Raw genomic sequence first — 16476 nt, 5'->3', positions numbered from 1 at the left:
GCAGAGAAACAAACCTTTCAGTCAAACTTGTCCATGCCAACCTGATATCCCAATTTGATTGAAGCCCTTTCGCCAATAGTTTGCCTACGTCTGTCTGTATCCTTCTTATTCATATAACCAATCCAAACGCTTTTTCAATGTTGCAATTGTACCAGCCGCCCACGCGTCATCTGGCAGCTCATTCCATACAAGCACCAGCCTCTGCGTGAAAAAAAATATCCCTCAGGTCAATAAAGCAATACACCCTCCTGATTTCTGCCACCACTTTTGCACGGAAATCAAGTGGGGGTCTTGCAGAATCGTGTAACTGTTTCTTGGTCAACATGCCAGGTGGCTTTGTCCCTTAACTTCAGGATAAACTTTCTGGTATTTTACTCAAACTTCACTCAGACAGCCCTTTTCTAATTGACAAAGAAATTGCTTACAATCAACTTGAATATTTCTCAACAAATTCCCCCCCTATGAGGCCTGGAGCTGAGCTTATTACTCCAGTTAATGGTGACTGAATCAGTAGTTTCTCATAAGTGACCAGAACAGAAGTTTCACCCTTAACCTTTATAGGTTCCCCGGTATAGGTTCTCAGCCTGGCTGAGGTCTTACGCATTGTTTAAGGTTTGGCATTCAGAGCAAATTTTGGTAAAAACTGCAGCAAAAACAGAGGTACGCATTTTAATTTCTTCAAACGAAATTTTGACTGACATTTGCAGATTTTCAAATATAATTTGATGGTTTTGTTGTTCTTATTGGTATAGATATAACAGTGGTTTTTTTTTAGATTTAGTAGACAGAATTTGACCAACATTAAACTAAATGGTTTCATTTGGTTCCCTTTGTTGACTTCAAAAGAAGTCTAGCCAATTTTCCATATTCAGTTGCACATAGTGCCCGACGATTTCTGAAGGTTTCCTGAAATGCAACAATACTGATCAGGTAAAAGGCGAAGATACATTTCATTTGATGATCTGCGCCCGTGGCAGAAATCCATGGATCCTCTGGCTGAAGGGAGGTGTTAGCATTATCTACAGTCCCGGGATCCAGAAATCCTGAACCTAGAGTATAAAAGGAGAATGGTATTGAGGAGGATCCTGATCAAGAAGCTATGCTCGTTATGAAAACAAAATCAGGAAGAGACATGAAGGAGAGTGATTCATCAGGATGAAGATGAGGAAAAGCAGTAAAGTTTTACATGTCTACTCTAAAAATATTCCCGTCTCTCTATTGTAGACAGGCACTTCATTCAGTTCAGGGCCTCGGCAATTTTGCTGTATTCATGCCTGTGAGGTGGTCATTGCTGATTGGAATAACATTTATTGAATATTCACAATTTCCTTGCCAAACGAGGAAGCGACCTGCCTTCCTGAATCGTGGCTGTTCCTGGAGATTAGAGTACTCATACTGAGGTTAGGATGGCTTACCAATATTTGGATACAGCGCCTTTGGTTCACAAGGGACCTCCTTCTGACTCTGAACAGTGCATGGTTTGGCAGGGTACGGGGTAGGGATGTTGCAGGAGGTGGTGTTCCCCATGTATCTGAAACTACAGGTCTTCACAATACAGCAAGTCTTGGGTTGGCAAGCGGTGTACCAGCACTCATATTTGTGGCACACAGCTGGTTACTGCTTTTTTTTCAGAAAAAAACAACCCTCCACCGCCACTCTCTGGTTCCTACCTTCAAGACAATATTAAATCTAATTGGATAGCTCCCCCTGGATTACATGTGATCTAAACTTACTTACCAGTCTGTCATGCAGAACCTTGTCAAACGCTTTACTGAAGTCCATATAGACAATGGGTACCACTCTGCCGTCATCAATCGCTTTGTCAGTTCTTCAGAAAACTCAATCAAATTATTGAGACACGCTTTCCCGTGCTCAAAGCTATGTTGACTTTCTCTGATAAGTCCTTGCCTTTCCAAATACCTGCAACTCCTGTCACTCAGTGTCGGCTCCAGTAACTTACCCACCACTGATGTCAGACTCACCATTCTAATTCTAATTCTGTAATTCTAATTCTATATTTGATTCATTGTGGGATGTGAGGGTGTCACTGGCTGGGCCAGTATTTTCTTTGTCCATCCTTACTTACAGTTGGGAAGGTGATGGTGCACTGCCTTGTTGAACCACTGCAAGCCAAGTGCTGTAAGTTCATACTGACTGTCAATTGCGAGGGATTTCTAGATCTCTGACACAGCAACAATGAAGTAATGCTGATGTACTGCCAAGTCAGAATAGTGAGGATCTCGTATGGAATCGTACAGGCAGTGGTGTTCTCAATGAATCTGCTCCTTTGTCCTTTGAGATGGATGGGGAGTAGGTTGAGAACGTGCTGTTTCAGGAGCTTTGGTGGATTTCTGCTGTGCACCTTGTAGAATGTGCTGCTACTGAATTCAGCTATGGAGAGACTAGATGTTTGTGAATATGATGCCAATCAAGCAGGCTCTTTTGACCTAGCTAGTGTAAAGCCTCTTCATTGTTTTTGTAACTGCACTCATCCAGGCAAGTGGGAAACATCCCATCACGCATTGACTTGTGCTTTGTTGATGGCGGACTGGCTTTGACAAATCAGGAGTTGAATTACTCGTTGTAGTGTTCTCAGTCTCTTGACTGCCAGTGTAACCTCAGCATTTATGTGGCAAGTCCATTGAATTTATGGTCACGGTAACATGCACAATGTTGAGAATGGACAGTTTAATTATGGTAATGCCATTATTTTTAAAAGGCAAATTTTTGATTGTCTCTTACTAAAGATGATCAGTGGCTGTCTTTGTGTGGCACGGTTGCTTCCTGCCACTTGTCAACCTGTGCCTGAATGTTCGAGTCTTGCTGCATTTCAGCATTGACTGGTTCAGAAATGTTGTGATATTCAATTGACGCAGACAGTTTACTGACTCCATTACTGAGTCAACTCTAGTTATCATTGCAAGCATTCTTTCTTCTGAGACAGATATTACTTCACAGAGATGCACTTTACAAATAAAATGAGTGCATAACAAAATATTTGTCCTCAAAAGTGAAACAGAATGCATTAAAATTCACACTGCCGTCTATTCAATGGAGGTACAGCATTATATTTATGCCATACATTCTGCGTCAAGCTTGCATTCTGTGTGGTTCTCAAAACTTTCCAGCCACTCAGTGCGTGATGGCTGGACACGCTGTGTAAGTATCTGCTCTCTGCTTGATGTAATCATCCTGGCAGCTAACACATCTGGTCTTTCATTTCATTGTGATCAGAGCTCAACTGGAAAAGCGAACAACTCAGAATTGAGATTGACAGAATTCAATTGTTTTTTTTAAAGTAAATATACAAATGATGTTATTGCAGAACAACCATAAAGTACTAAAAAAGGGATGACCTATCTGAAGACCAGCAAATATGCTGAGGGATGAATGGCGTTTCTTCCCATAGCCTATAATTCTGATGGCATCAGAAAATGATTTAAATATTCTGATTAGAATTAGCTGGAAACATAATTTCATGCCCCAGTACTTTTGAAGTGGATCTCGAAATCCATTGATCAATATGGATTTGAACTGATTTCGAACATTTAACGCCCACCTCAGTAAATGAGTTGCTGTCAGCGAATAGAGTGGCACGGTGCTTCAGTGGTTGACACCTTTGCCCCTCAGCACCAAGAACTTGGCCTTGATTCCAAGCCTTGTGAGACTGTGTGCAGTTTGCACATTCTCCCCAGTTCAGCACGGAGTTCCTGTGGCTGCTCCAGTATCTTCCTGGAAGTGTGGACATTGGTTGGATTAGCCACACTACATTGATCTGCAGTGTTCAGTGATGTGCAGGCTAGGTGGATAAGGCATGGGAAATGTGAGAAATGGGAGATGGTGAAGGGTCAGGACTGGGTAGAATGCTTTTCAGAAGATTTGTGCTGATGTGATGGCCAAAAGGACTACTTTCTCCACAGTAGGAATTCTATAACTTAATTTCTGCAGTTAGTCAATAAAAGGGAGCTCTTCAATGAAAAAGTTACAACTGCATGATTAAAATCCTCATCGTTTTTAACACTGCTGTTCCATCTTGTAGAAAACCCCAGAATAGTATGTTGTCCAGTCTGCATCAGTTCCAGGAATCACTCACTTGAACCTGCAGAGTCATAGCCAAACCCCAGTAAACAAAACATCGACCTTCAGTGGGAATACAAGATTACTCGAAACACTTCAGATGTTAGAGTCCATGTCAGGGCGGTGAATAATGGGACAGCATCAGAGCTCTCTGACACAGATTCATCTCATTCCATTCGAGAAGCTGATTTCATGCACAACAGAGAACGAGCATGCTATTAGAATCAGCAGGTACCGGCATCAATCAAAAGCTATATTTCTGTGTATTCTGAAATATAATTATTGGGATCAGCTTACTCAGTCACAAACACAATTATCTGAATAAATCTGTAGTCTCTTTTGCATTATGCGTAATTTCCAAAATTTTGTGCAATGCTTTTTTTTAATCTATCAGTAAATTCAGTGATAATATTTTCGAATGAACCTGTTTAGAGAAATTATTCTACACCCTTGGGGAAGTGTTGCATTTGGCTAGCTGACCACTATGACAGTGAATGCTAAACATGAAAATGTCAACAAGGAGAAGTATTCGGCCATTCGGCCTATCCAGTCTGTTCCAATATTCAATATGATCATTGCTGTTCATCAAACTCAGACCCTCGTTTCCGCTTTCTCCTCATACTCTCTGATTCCTTTAACCACAGGAACAGATCTGTCTCCTCCATGAAAACATTCAATATTTTGGCTTCATCTGCTTTCTGCGGGTATAATGTTAAAACATGAATAATTCCTGGTTCAATGTCTTCTCTGAAGGTGTGACTGTGTTAATTGTTACTTTTATTAGCTGTCATCAAATGGATTTTTTTTAAATGGAAGAACAGTTTTGAAAACATTAAAATGACCAGAATCATAATGAGAATTTGGTTCTCTTTATTATCAGAATCTCCTCTCAATATACCATATAATGCTGTTGGCTGTCATTCAGTTGTTTTAATACATTACAGCAGAAATAGGCCATTTGGCCCAACAACTCGCCTGAACCATTTAATAAGATCGGGGTCTTTCTAGTTCTGGACTGAATTCCAGTTTTCTTTCTGGCCACCCATGGGCCACATCTCTCTTACTGAGCAGAAATAATCCTTTTAATTTATTCAATAACCATTGTCCATAGCTTGCTGGAGAAGTTGGTTCCAATGATTGCCTATGAGAGCGAAAAGTTACTCAGCCCCTTCAGACTTTCTACTCATACGAGTTGATCCATTTAGCCTGAAGAGTTATACACAGCTGATGCTTCAAAGCATCTAGTGTTTTGGCCTCCAACACTTCTCAAGCCAAAGTTCCACAAGCTCACCATTCTCAGGATGAGGACCTGTCTCTTCATTTTTCCATCCTGCTAGATCTGGTCTTCCCCAGTTATCAGGAAAAATCTTCCTGCATTTGCACTGTCTATCCCTGTTAGACTGTTATAGGTTGCCATGAGATCCCACCCCTGCTTCACCATCATATGGATCTGAACTCCAGTGACTATAGTCCTAGCCAATCCAGTCTCTCCCCAAACACCATCACTTGATATGTCCACACCAAATCGAATCTAACTGTTTGAAGTGAAGGGAGTGATCCCACTGGTCTATCTCAGAAATATGTCAAAAAGTGTGACGCTCCAAAAGCACAGCAGGTCAGGCAGCAGGAGAATCGAGGTTTCGGGCAAAACACCTTGATCAGGAATGTGGGTGGGGGAGGGAGAAAGAAGGCTGAGAGATGAATTACAGGGTGAGGGTGGGGTGGGGATAATGTTGCAGAGATATTTCATTTCAGGCATAAGACGAGTTAAGCATGTTACTGTGGGTCTGAAGCCACACATTAGAAAGATGGGAGTTCGACAAAAGGTTTGCGTGGGTCGGTTAGCTCAGCTGGTTAGGGTGTGGTGCTCATAACGCCATGGTCGTGGGTTCAATCCCCACACTGGCCAGGTGAAGCGATGGTGTCGTTTGCTACCATGTACCAAGGTTCGCTACAGCTTTTAGGGTGGCACAGTGGTTAGCACTGCTGCCTCACAGCGCCAGGGACCTGGGTTCAATTCCCGACTCAGACGACTGACTGTGTGGAGTTTGCACGTTCTCCCCGTGTCTGCGTGGGTTTCCTCCGGGTGCTCCGGTTTCCTCCCACAGTCCAAAGATGTGCGGGTCAGGTGAATTGGCATGCTAATTTGCCCGTAGTGTTAGGTAAGGGGTATATGTAGGGTTATGGTTGCGCTTCGGCGGGTCGGTGTGGACTTGTTGGGCCGAAGGGCCTGTTTCCACACTGTAAGTAATCTAATCTAAGCAATCTACAATGCCCGTGACTTCAATTTTTCTTTTCTCAATTAATCTATGTGGGTTGTCAGGCTCAGCAATACTGAGATTACATTTCAATTCCAAATAAAATACTTACGCGTGACTTCCATCAGCAACCTAATTGGGATCTCAATGCACATTCCCAAAGCATTATCTACACATCAGGATTTCTCGCTCATCTCCCCTTTGTAAAACAGAGCAGTTTTAAGCATGCGCTTTAATTTCAATATATAATAAGGTGTACTTTTATTCTGATAAATGTTATGTCATTACCAGATCATAATCTTACAGCACTATCTTTTAAGAATATTACTAGGAAGGCTTCTCTGGAAAACTGTCAACCCTGTAGGAACAGCTTTGGCAGTTATTGGTCTGATTCTGATTACAGTGGTTAAGAAGATATGGGTGTACAGTATTTGCAAGAGAGTTAAAAGCTAGTAGTGACAGAACCACGTATTCTCAATAAGATGCAATGTAACATGAGGCCCAGCTGCTGGGGTATCTAGAGTCTCTAGTTGTCTGGAAATGACGAAATAGATTCAAATTAAGCCAATCAGTTTCAATTATACCCCAAAAAAATTAAATTTCAATCAAGTTTCAATTGAGTACATTGAGAATCTGAAAAGCCAGTGACACAATCCGATGCTTTGTGGGTACGAGACTGGGAACATTGAACAGTTGAGAGGAGAACTGTCAATCTAGCATGTAGAGACTACCTTCAAGTGCTCCTCATGTAACCTTTATCGATCAGTAACTTGTGAAGTAGAATCCACAAAAAGAAGCGAAGAAGACTGGAATGCAGAGAAGAATGAAAAGCTGCCTGGTTTGGAGATAGGATGTTTTGTTTTATCAAACTTAATTGGGCTTTTTTTTTAGACTAGTATTATACAAGGAGAAGATAAATGATAGGTAAGAGGAGGGAGCTGTAAATAGTGGTTAGCTAATAATTTGCTGTTGTAGTTTAATAAATAAAGTTGTTAATTTTTACTTTAACGAGTTCTTGACCTGTTGAATTTTCACATATTACTGCATGGCATAAATCTTCCTGGTTTAAATTAAGCAGGAGAGTTTACCCCGTGTCTTAATGCAGTAAAAGTGCAGAAGTATATGTTCATTTTCTAAAATGTTTAGATTCTCTACAGTGTGGAAACAGACCTTTAGGCCCAACAAGTCAACATCGATGCTCTGAAGAGAAACACTAGTAGATCCATTTCCCACTGACTATTGTACCTAACACTATGGGCAATTTAACATGGCCAAATCACCTAACCTGCACATCTTTGGACTGTGGGAGGAAACCAGAGCACCCGGAGGAAACCCACTCAGACACAGGGAGAATGTGCAAACACCACACAGACAGTCGTCTGAGACTGGAATCGAACCTGGGTCCCTGGCACGGTGAGGCAGCAGTGCTAACCACTGAGCAATCATGCTGTGTCTGAGGTATCGCAGGACGCCCTTAAAGACTGATAGCAACAGATGACTGTATATGTGAATCTCTCAGCAAAAGATAGATACTTTCTGTTTCTTATACTGCAACAGAGTTGACAATGAAGGAGAGGGAAATTTAATGGCAGAGTGGTTATTTCTCAATGTTTCCCATCAACCTAGTGTCTCTTGAGCCCCAGCCTTCAACTTCAAAGGGAGGGACACTATAGCATCAGTCATACCATCTAGATAATGAAGGGGTGTCACAATTTGCGGGTGAATAGGTTACAAATGAACTCAAACTACCCGTGTGTATTGTCCTGTACTCTAGGCACATGTGCGATCTGACCTCAAAATCCTCGACTCCAGAGGTAGATACGCAACAATGCAGGAGGCATAGTGGCTCAGTAGTTAGCACTGCTAACATCACAGTGCTGGGGATCTAGGTTCGCTTCTAAACCTTGGACAACCCGTCCCTGTGGAGTTTGCACATTCTTCTCGTGCGTATGTGGGTTTCCACAGGGTGCTCTATTTTCCTCCCACTAACGAAAAGTTTGTAAGTTAGTTGGATTGGCTGTGGTAATTGCTGACAGTGTTCAAGGATACATAAGGGTTAGGTGCATAAGGCACGGGAATTATAGCATCGGGTTAGGTCTTGGCGGGGCTTCTGTTTGGAAGATCAGTATGGACGTTTTGGGCCACATAGCCTGCTACCACACATTGGGGCTTCAATGATATGACCAGACCACCAGAGTCTATATTGCTATGTGCTGACAATAGGGGATGATGAGAAGCATACAGTACCTCGAGGGCATACCACTGGTCAATTGTTGATCCATCACTTGTATCAGCCGCAACAATAAATGAGAATAACTGTGTTTTAGGTCTGGTATTCACAAAGCCGGCTTGCCACACGGAATTCAACCTTCCCCTACCCCACACCCCACCCCGAAATTCTTCTACTGATTATTGCACAAAATATGTTACATTTAACACACCTCATTTGCAAATCTTGAACATTTTTTTGGAATTATCAGGAAGAAGAAAAGAGACTTAGTCGTTGTCGCTCCCACAGCCAGTTTGACATGGCAGCCATTGAACAAGGAGGGAAGTGAGAACACAGATGTTCACCCAAATTGGAAGGGGCTGTCACACCAGTTTGGATTCTAGTCTGACCAACTCAGTGGAAGACCCAACAAGTGCTGCCCATCCTTGATGGAGACTTCCCACGCCATGTCCACAACTTTGAAATGATACGCTGAGCTGTTGAAATGAGTCGCAGATGTCTTCTGTGTCACAAACTTAAAACTGCCCCAAGGATAGATATAACCGTCGCATTCACATAATAACAAGACTGAACTTCTTTTAAACTTACAAATCAAAAATCAGCATAAGTGTATATGCATTTAAAATAGATCCAGTTCGAGCTCACAGAAGATGGAATGTTGCTCAGTTGCTTTGACTCCACTCTGTGGCACGCTGCAGCATTTTGAAGCACTCACAACCAACTTAGATTGGCAATGTAATTTTCATATCAAACTTTTACCAGGACTCAGTTCGGGCTGATCTTTGAGCTCCACTATTCCATAAACCGTGACATGTGCGTCTCATGTGTATACTACAAAAAAAAATACCTGAAAGAGAAAGTGGATGTTGAGAGAGAAAGAGGGGCTATATGACAGACAGATAGAGGGAAAGAGAAAAAGACAGAAAACATGAGTAAGAGTGAGGGAGAGAGAGAAAACACTGGTGTAGAAACAGAATGAGTGTGAGAAAGGAGGACAGAAAGAGGGCAAAACTGAAGCAAGAGAGACAGTCCCACGGGATTTGAATCTCAAAAGCTTCTTTTCAAACATTTGCTACAAGAAGTTCACACTCAACGATACCTTGACCCGTGCCAAACTTTCTGCCTCTTGGCCCACCTCTCCTCCCTTTCTCTGTCTCTCCCCTCACACCACACACTCCTGTCAATCTCTGTCCCCTCGTCCTGGCCCACTGTCTCAGCACCTCTCATACACTCTCTGGGAATTCAAAGTCAGACCCTCGTCTCCTCAGTAATAGGGACAAGCCTTCCTATCCCCTCACCTTGTCTAATTATCCCTACACTCAGAAGTTCAAACCCATCCACCTCCATTCACAGTCCATTCAGTACTGCAGTAAAACTCATGAGACACGGTGCTGTGAGGAAGGCAGACATAGCCTTTCACTTCAAAGAAATCCTGATCTAATTACAAGTCAGTATAGTGTGTGGTTTGGCAGGGAACTTGCACGGACTGTGGTCCCATGCATACATTACCCTTGTTACTCGAGGGGACAAGGCTGTGAGCTTGGAACGTGCTGTCAGAGGAGGTTTGGTGAGTGACCCACTCTGCAGTGCATCCTGCAGATTGTACAAATGGTCGTTTGTTTCCTGCGTTGTCTGTAACATTTGCAAGATTCAGTCCAGGTTCAAGTAATACGTTCCTGTCTGTCCCACGTGATTTACACCTAACACATCGTTTTCTGTCACAAGAAAATTAGACGAAACAGAGCAGGTTCTGTCTTCAGTCGTTTGTGTCATCAATGCGCCTGAACCTGACCTCCCACACCAGGAAGAGGAATCCAGTGAAGACACTGCAAGTAAATGGAAATGGGTTCTAGGTGGATTTATCCATTTCACCGAAATGGAGCTGATCCACAAGGGAACATAAGTCATTTCACGACTTGGAACAGAAACTTCATTTAATTGAAAGTGTTGTTGGAGTTTTAGTCTTGAACGAACAGTTAGCAAAGTAAAATTGCATCGTAGGAAAATGTGAAACATCCTCCACGAGAAAATAATGAAGTTGGAACTACGCAAAACATCAATAGGGGAGGTGATGGCCTAATGGTATTAGCGCTGGACTACTATTTCAGAAACCAGTGTCTGGAGAGTGAATGTTCTGGGGACCTGGGTTCAAATTTCGCCGTGGCAGACAGTAGAATTTGAATTCAATAACAATCTGCAATTAAGAATCTATTGGTGACGACAAATCCGTTGTCGATTATGGGAAAAGCCCATCTGGATCACCAATGCCCTTCAGGAATGGAAGCTGCCATCGTTAACTGGTCTGGCCTATATGTGACTCCAGACCCACCGCAACGTTGTCAAATCTTAATTGCCCTCTGGACAATTAGGATGAGCAAGAAATGGTGTCATAGCCAGCGACACACTCATCCCATGAATGAATAAAATAAAATCCAGACATGGGCGACGAGCTGTGTGGAGTTTGTAATTCTCGCCTTGTCTGGTTGGGTTTTCTTTGGGTGGTCCGGTGTCCTCCCCAATCCGAAACTCTGAAGGTTAGATGAATTCCCCAGTATAATTGCCCAAGTGTTCAGGGATTTGTAGGTTAGGTTCCATTAGTTAGGAGGGGAATAGTTCTGGGTGGGTAACACTTCGGAGGGTCAGTGTGGACTTGTTGGGCAGAGGGGGCTGTTTCCACATTGTAAAGATTCTACGATTCTATGTTATCCTACTACAATTATACTGATATAAAAATTCCAGGAGAGTTGGCTTAAACTTTGTTTTAAATCAGATAGCAACATTTCATGCTAAGAATAATCAAGATCAGTTGTATGAATCAGCAAAAAAAAGGCTGACAAACTTCCAAGATCAGGAAGTGAAAGAAACAGCTAAGTCAGGGCTTTAGACGTGACCCAGAATGAAAATCTCGACCAGCTTTTGAAGACTGCAAAGTAATGTGATTGTGAGAATTGGGAGTATATTTGTGTTTTGTGCTTTAAAAACTTCATATGTGAAGAGCATAGATACCTTCTCATTACTTTTATATTCCATTAGTAATGTCATTTCTTCATTGCAAAAAATCAATATGCAGATTTGCACCCTTATCTTTCACTGAAAGGACTACCACGTTAAATGACAAATGAAACAAAGATGAAATAGCAATCTGGATTTCAGTTTTGAATTTCAGCTCACCAAAATTGACATCATTTGCTAACATACAGATCATTTCTGAGGAAAGTAAAATGAGAGAAAAGGGTGTTACAAAACAAAACTGAAATGAGGCATACAGAATGTGAGAGACCTCGTTTCCAATACAACACCAAAACTAACGAATGGCCCAGTGGTTAAATTTGGTGCTTCCTTTTGATGGAATGCAATAGCCCTAATTCAGTTCATCGTGTTGATTTGTTGGGCATGCTCCTTTATGTCTGTGGATTTTGCAATGATGTAACATTCTCGAACACATTGTTCATTATGATTATCTCAGATGAAGGTTCAAAATTTTGTCTCGATATTACAACAATCCAAAAGAAAACAACATCCAATGCAAGCTAAGCCTGCACTGCTGCCCATATGTTTACACACAAAAACATTTTTGATTTCAATCAGTTGATGAATATTTATTGCTCAATGCTGCACTCACGAAAACAGCTTTGTATGGTATTGTTTAGCTTGCCATAAATTCATTCTGAAAGTGAAGACACTGTTCACTGAAGCCAGTGGGTATTTTACAGCGCGAATACACTGGTCCCTAAACTTCGACTGAGTAACCCCATAAATAAACGTATTTGTGCAGCAACTCAGATTCAGCAGCATATATCCAATTCTTTCAAATATACGCAACCTGTCATTGTAATATCTGGGATCAATTGCTGCAATTTGATAATATAAGAAATTTATTACATAGGGTGACCACAGCAGTATGAAGTTACTGGATATGGCGAACAGTAAAATCATTGACTTCCTTCTGCTCTCCATCTCAGGATCACTGCGCTTCTCTTCTGTGTTCTGACTCCTCAATCCTTTACGAATCCGATTCGCCACTAAAATGTATCTGACTGTCAAAATATTGAAGAGCAAAACTAAACTGAATGGCAGTAATGGTGTTAACACTTTATCAATCCAATCAAAAACCATCCATCTGAATTCAATATAGTAGCTGGCCTTCACTTGACAAGACCAGCGTACATTGTCAACCACAATCATAGGTTCCCGTGTAATGAAAATAGGAACATTTTTTAGAAAGAAAAGAATGCAGGTTGTTGAAAGAATAACAGCTGCCGTTTTCACGGTACAATATTTCAGTTTCAGTTTCTGGCAACAAATGGTGACAAACCGATCAGCGGAGAATGTGACAGTGAACCAGACAGAACAGTCTGAACTCACAAAAAGTAAAAAGTCAAGCATAATGCATGCAGGCGTCAGGTGCAGGAATGATCCCTGGTAAAAGTACTGATTCACGTGGTTGAATGTAACATCAGTGATGGTGACCATAAAATCCGCTGTTGCCATGGCCACCAGGTAATGACTGGTACATCTAGAAAGGCCGCATTTTCCTTGGGATAAGATCACAATTGCCAATGCATTAACTGTGAGAGAGAAAACTGAGAGTAGTATAGATATTGTACGTGGTACAACCTTTGATTTGAAGCGAGATGGCTAAAGGGTGTTCAGGAACAGTATTGAAATGTAAAATGAATTTTAGTTGTCATTTCATCTTTCATTACATTGCGTCCCTCAACCAAAATAGTGTTAGAGTGGTGTTGAAGATGAAGTATTGCAAAATGGCTGCGGTGGTGCAAAATGAGCAGTTGAATATGTTACTGCTGCGTACAGAGTCAGTTTGATCTTGTTATATTGGCTTAATTAGCAGCATTCCTTGAATGGAAGAATAAAAAGAACATGAGGAGTGCAGCAAAGTGTAAATTTCACTTCCGTGTTCCCAACAAATAACCATTCTATTGTCCTCAATAAGGAGCGGTGAATATCAATGTTGCAAGGCTATATTTTAACATGGTCACAAAGCAAGCTACCACAGAATGGCATCTACATTACAAATATTCCACCCAGAATCATGGATTTGGTATCATTAGATTTCATAATCCTAATTTAAATGATAGTCTATTCTGATACAATGTCCCACAAGAGTATAGGAATAATGGCTCTTACCATAAGAGATCATGTGCTCACCCGATCAACAGGTAGATCTGGAGTTGAGGACTTAACACATTTACCAAAGGAGATAACCGTTAATAAACTGAATTGTAGTGTAAGATAAATGAAATGTTAACGATTCGTCCTGTCTCTGGCCCTCAGCATCCGTGCTCTCGGGAAAATTGCTCCAGAGTGTGGTGCTGGAAAAGCATAGCAGGTCAGGCAGTATTCAAGGAGCACGTCAATTTTCCTGCTATTTGCATGCTGCCTGACCCACTATGCGTTTCCAGCACCACACTCTCGACTCTAATCTCCAGCATCTGCAGTCGTCACTTTTGCCTGGAAAATAGCCTCTGCCAATTCAGAGCCTGTATAAAACTCAAATACTCCAATCCTGGTGATATCCTTGTAAATCTTTTATACACCCTACCAAGCTTAACAACATGCTTCATATAACAAGGCGACCACAGTTGCAACCAGGGAAATGAAAAAATGGTACAACCCATGTACTGTACAGCTGCAAAATGATTTCCCAATTCCTATACTCAATGCACTGACATGTTAAAGTACATGTAGCAAACAACTTCTTCACTGTCCAATCTACCTGCAACTCCTGCCCTTCACTGATTTGCCTTTCCAAAATTTAGCACCTGACATTTAGCTAAATTTTTGGAAACCACTGTTCTAATCATGAATTATCTTCAAGACTGGAAAAACATATGCAGTGCTGGTGATACGTTAGTGAATGATTTTACCTGTTTCCCATTCATGTGACTTCCTGGAATTAGGAAATATCAGCGTTTCTTCTTAAATACTCGTTGAAAGAAAAGCCTTAAAAATTCAGCAAAATTAAAGGGGAAATTACTGTGTTGAACAAGTAAAGGCTTCCTTGCATGTCATCAGCTCAGTGTAACCACCCACATAAGGTCTAGTCAAAACTTAGAACAATCCTGGCAATGCCAACTGAAACACAGTGAACCCGGTTCTACAGTGGCAAATACTTCGAGACAAATATAAGCCTGTTGACATGATATTCCACTGCACTGATTTATGCAACTTTTACAAGTTCTGCTAAAGACAGGCAATGGCTGAACTGGGCTATTAATCTAGAGACTTCGGTAATGTATGTGAGCAATGATTGAATCCTCATGTCAGATGGTGCAATTTGAATTCAGTGAAAATAAAAATCTGCGATTAAGGGTTTAGTGACCACCAAAAATCCAATGTTGATTGCTGGGAAGAACGCCATCCGATTTCTTAATGTCCTTTCGGGAAAGAAACTACCATTCTTTTCTGGTCTGACTGAGGCGTGACTCCAGATCCACTCTGAAATGTTCCCTCTTGGTCTAATCAGCAATGACCACAACCTATGCATAATTAAAAGCAAAACTTACCAGGAACGCCAATAACAGCGATACTAATGTAATATACGTTATCGACAATGATAAACGATTGCAGCATTTTACATATGAAGGTTGTGTTCCTGGGAAATACAACTAAAACGTTTGAATTGAACATAGTATTAAGACTTTCATAAAATATTTTATAATCTGTTGAATTCCCAAGTGAATATCAATGTTGCATCATTGTTATTTCTAATTGATGAGGGAATATATATTACTACAGAGATAAAAAGTCCCTGTTGCATTTGCATTATTCAGTTCTGAGACTGCATAGGTAAATACCAAAGAGAAGGTGTGTAGCCTTAACAACCCGACAACTTTAAGCAATGGATTCCATAAATCATAGAGTCACAGAGTGAAACAGGACAGAAACAAGCTCTTTGATTCAGCTCATTCGCGCCAACCAGACATTTCAATCTGACCTTGTCACATTTGTTGTTAGTCCATATGCCTCTAAATCCAACCTATTCATGTCCCCATCCAGATGCCTTTTCCGTGTTGTAATTTTACCTGCCTCCATCAGCTCATTGGTAGCTCGTTCCATGCACGGACCAGTGTCTGAGTGACAATGTCATACCTCAGGTTCATAAAGCAGGACAGCCTCCTGATTTGGCAGTGGACGGGAATTGCTGGATCATGGAATTTTTTTCCTGATCAACATGCAACGTGGCCTTGGCTCATTGGATAGACCCTAGACTTTCCTGAAAAACTTGCACTTATTTAGTTCAGACTTCACTAAAGCACTGCATTTTTAATCAAAAAACATTGAGCCAATGAAAGTGCATTTTTCTTAATCATTTCGATTCCATCAAGCTTTTTCTCGAAGCTTTTACTTTAGTCAGTAACAACTGAATTAACTGTTTCTCATAACATGCTGGAACCGATGTTGTGCCCTTCATCTCTAAAGGTCCCCTGCTATGATGTGTCACCTTGGCCGATGTCCTCTGCAAACTTCAGGGTTGGAGTCGAGAGCAAAATTGTGAAAGACTCAAAGAAAGACAGACGTGTGCATTTGAATTTCTTCAAACTGATTGTAGTTTGTAGATTCTCAATGATAATTTGATGGGTATGTTTTTGTTTTTGGTATATATACATATATAGTAGATGTTTGAAGATTCAGTCTACAGTGTTTGAATGCCATTTAAAGGCATAGTTTGATTACTGAGTTCACTGGAGGTCGAACCCATTTTTTATTATTCAGGCGTCCATAGTTCCCGGTGGTCTCAGAAGGTTGCCTGTGATCAGGTCAAGCGCAGCGATCCCCTGTGTATTTGATTACCCAGCAGTGGCAGAGATCGATCGTTCTCTGGTAAAAGTGCCGTCCCAAACCGGGAACCAAATGTTTGTCCAGGTGTTTTCTCCAGTCCCAGAGACC

At 41.4% G+C, this 16476-nt stretch overlaps 1 non-coding gene across 1 annotated transcript; it reads left to right on the top strand.

Moving 5' to 3' along the window:
* The first annotated feature begins 5912 nt into the window (after nt 1-5912).
* On the top strand, nt 5913-5986 carry trnam-cau (transfer RNA methionine (anticodon CAU)). The gene has a single exon. It is a non-coding gene; the product is annotated as a tRNA-Met (tRNA).
* The last annotated feature ends 10490 nt before the right edge of the window (nt 5987-16476 follow it).

Source organism: Hemiscyllium ocellatum, chromosome 38 (genome assembly GCF_020745735.1).
Source record: "Hemiscyllium ocellatum isolate sHemOce1 chromosome 38, sHemOce1.pat.X.cur, whole genome shotgun sequence".
NCBI classification, from domain to species: domain Eukaryota; kingdom Metazoa; phylum Chordata; class Chondrichthyes; order Orectolobiformes; family Hemiscylliidae; genus Hemiscyllium; species Hemiscyllium ocellatum.
The sequence above is the reverse complement of the archived record's forward strand: the minus strand, read 5'-3'. Positions and strand labels throughout refer to the sequence as shown.